Source organism: Triticum urartu, chromosome 1A (genome assembly GCF_056163025.1).
Source record: "Triticum urartu cultivar PI428250 chromosome 1A, HENAU_Tu73, whole genome shotgun sequence".
In the NCBI taxonomy this organism is placed as follows: Eukaryota; Viridiplantae; Streptophyta; class Magnoliopsida; order Poales; family Poaceae; genus Triticum; species Triticum urartu.
Genome location: NC_141873.1, coordinates 58,904,292 through 58,907,689, shown reverse-complemented (window position 1 = coordinate 58,907,689; position 3,398 = coordinate 58,904,292). Strand labels below are relative to the sequence as shown.

The window sequence follows — 3,398 nt, the reverse complement described above, 5'->3', positions numbered from 1 at the left end:
TCAAAGCAACGAGCTTGCTGCTGCTTCAAGGCTGGAAGCCACATTCAAATTCTACCATACTACCAGTCCTGATGTAGCTAAGCTTTTCCGCATTGACGATGAAGCCAAGCGTACCCCTGTAGTCTTGCTGAAGAAAGAGGAGAACTTGGTCGTATAAGGTATTTTCATCACTAACTTGCTTCACCTTCCAGCAGCTGCATTTTCCTTTCATGTATGTTAGATGATTTGGCCTATGAATTTGATATAAACGTAGGGTGCATTGTGCTGACAACGAGTTCAGAGCAACAAAGGAGGGGGGCGGCGACTGCAACAGTGATTTGGCGTACCTGTTGCACATCTCTCACAATTGTTTAAAAGGAATGCAGAATCTTTAATATATACATCGGCTTTCAGTTATAGAAAAAAAGGAGGGGCGGCGACTGCAACAGCGATAGAACGGCAGCCAGTATGCCTGAGCCAACATGCCACTGTTCTTTCTTCCCTTCTTTCTTTGTTCTGTATAATTAACAACTGGTCACAAAGTAACAATAAAATTTCATCATGTCCGGAGTGCATAATCAACTCAAATTATTTTGCCGTGCTTGTAGATCGAAACATGTGACTCCAGTAATAAGGATTCTCTTTGATTTGATTTTGATGAAGACTATCAATTTAAATTCCTCCCCACTATAACTCTACTGAATACCATCCCCACAAAAAAAAATTCTACTGAATAACATTGATTTGCCAGTGTTTAGGATTATATATCATGCATAAATCTTCACTGCCCCTGGTTATATATAATATTAACAAAAGAACCATCTACTGCTGATTCAATTAATCCAAAAGACCCTAATCTGAGGCTACATCTACGAGTAATTACGAGGTGAGGTGGCTGCCCTTCATTGGATATTAATGCGCCGTGGGGCCTACCCCCCCAAATTGAGGGTGGCAATTTTGATTAGGAGACGAAGGAGCCCGTAAGATTAAGTAGCAATTGTTTGTAGGTCTAGCATTTTTCACAAGATTATGTGTGGCTGTGGCTAAGCCGCACCGACAGCGCCAGGGCTTAGAGTGGTCTTGACCTGCAGTTCTCCGCCGACGAGCACGCCTTTTTCTTTGCCTCGACCACCATGCAGATAGGCAACGGCCAGCTCGCCTTGTTCTGGGAGGACCGCTGGATTGACGGACGCTCCGTCAGCGAGATCGTGCCGGCGTTATACTCTTGCATCCCCAAGATACGCCGCAAGCTGCGGACGGTGGCGGATGGCCTTCAGGCCAACAGTTGGGCGCGCGACATACATGGCACCATTGGGATTCAAGAGATCGGCGAGTACCTGCAACTATGGCACATGATTGAGCACACAACGCTCTCTGCCGAGCTAGATCATCTACTCTGGAAGTGGAGCTCCAATGGCACCTACTCCGCGCAGTCCGCCTACCTTGCCACGTTCCACGGATCCACCGCATGTTATGCTTGGAAGCTCACTTGGAAATGTTGGGCGCCGCCACAGGTACGCTTCTTCCATTGGCTCGCCCACTTAGACCGGTGTTGGACCGCTGACCGCCTCACCCGTCGCGGCTTGCAGCACCCTGCGTGCTGCCCACTCTGTGACCAGGCGCCGGACACCCTCCAGCATCTCCTCCTCGCCTACCCATTCTCCTGGCAGGTATGGTATGAAATCCTGAGCTGGCTAAGGGTTCCCTGCAATCCACCTGATGGCGAGCCATCAACCAACACCTGGTGGCTCTCCGTGCGGCAGCACACGCCCAAGCCTATGTGCAAGGGCCTCGCCTCGGCGGCACTACTCATTCCTTGGATGCTGTGGAAGCATCGGAACGACTGCGTCTTCGATAGAGCCAGCCCTTCTATAGCTACGCTACTGGATAAAATCAAGGAGGAGGCGACCCTTTGGGCCAGAGCCGGCGTGTTGGGCCTGCGTGCCCTCATTCCCCAAACCTGGGATGTACATTAATTGCAGCACCCTCACTCTGTATAATTGCCTCCTAGGAGGATGTAACTGAAACCCCTTCCTTTTCAATGCAACGAAACGCAAATCTTCTGCGTTTTCTCGAAAAAAATCGCTGCTAAAAACGTACGGCATTGATGTATATGTTGAGTACAGTAGTGAAGTTAAAGATGCAAGAACTGAAATAGATCCACCACAATAGAGCTGACGAATGAAAGTCTGGTACTTCATTTTTCTCCCTTTTGTTGGTTTGACAAGTGACTTTGTAGATTTGTTTAGTTAACACTATGTTAACACTGGATGCTATTTCCAGGAGTTAAACCAAGTCATTCTAAGGATGCTTCATCTGGAGAAGTCAATGATCTGATGATGAGGCTAAACAACAACTTGATTAAATCCTCGGCCATGTTTGGACCCAACCAGCGGAATGTTGTTACCCCCACTGTTTGGCCCCAAGCGAGGCTGCAAGTGCATGCTGCACAAGGATGTAGGAGCCGCGCCTCAACCTGGTAGGATGCGATTGGCCCGCCGAAATTGACAACACTGCCGCTGCCGCTGTTCCTGCCCAAGCGAGGCTGAAGGTGGACGTGGCCACCCCCAAGGATGTAGGGGTCGTGCCCCAACCGGCGAGGGCACGGTAGGTTGCTCCGAAACTGGCGAGGACACGGGAGTAGTACTGCAGCCTGAGTGTTTTTCCTATTTTCTTTAGGTATGTGAGGTCTATTTAATGTTCACATATATGCTGAAAATTTGACACCTAAGTACCAGCAGTGGAGTTGTATGAAATTTCTTGCGAGGTATGCCATTCATTTTAGTACTGATGACTAATTCCCTGGAGAGTACCAATGGTAAAATTTTCAGGCCTAAGTACTATATGAGATTCTCATTGCTGGCAACCTTCATGAACCTATCAAAAGGAGGGTATATACACGAGGAGTTTCTCAATGTTGTACATGTAGGCTGTGGCCTGTGTATAGCAGAAATAAAACCTATATGTTCATTCTTCTCCTGTACATCCGATTCATGTCCCATGGTCCAGTAGGGGTCAGTTATGTGCTTAAATGTTAGGAAGCCATCATCTTCCAAAGCATATTCAGTTACCTACTAAAACATATGTTGTTCCTTTGTGTGACCGGTAAATTTTGTGTAAAAACACGCATACAATAGAAGCTGTAGAACCTGCATTGGACCATGCTCATTTATACTGTCCATTTTTTCCAAAGTAATAATACTTTCCAGATTTCTATGCATTAAGAAATATGACCCGGTGTGCTATTACATTTCCTGGAATTGAACGCTACATTTCCTGCAAATATATAGTTATCTTTTTTTGTTCTAGGAAGGTACCATATACATCTTATGAAATTCTCCTTTGCCTTCCAGATCAACCACATAGGCATCTTTTTAACAACCAGAGGAACTCGCTTTACAATAAAAACAAATTTGTCT

General features: G+C 46.5%; 1 pseudogene; it reads left to right on the top strand.

Annotated features, from left to right (window-relative positions):
* Nucleotides 1–1,112: 1,112 nt before the first annotated feature.
* Nucleotides 1,113–1,955, top strand: LOC147989998 (uncharacterized; annotated as a pseudogene).
* The last annotated feature ends 1,443 nt before the right edge of the window (nucleotides 1,956–3,398 follow it).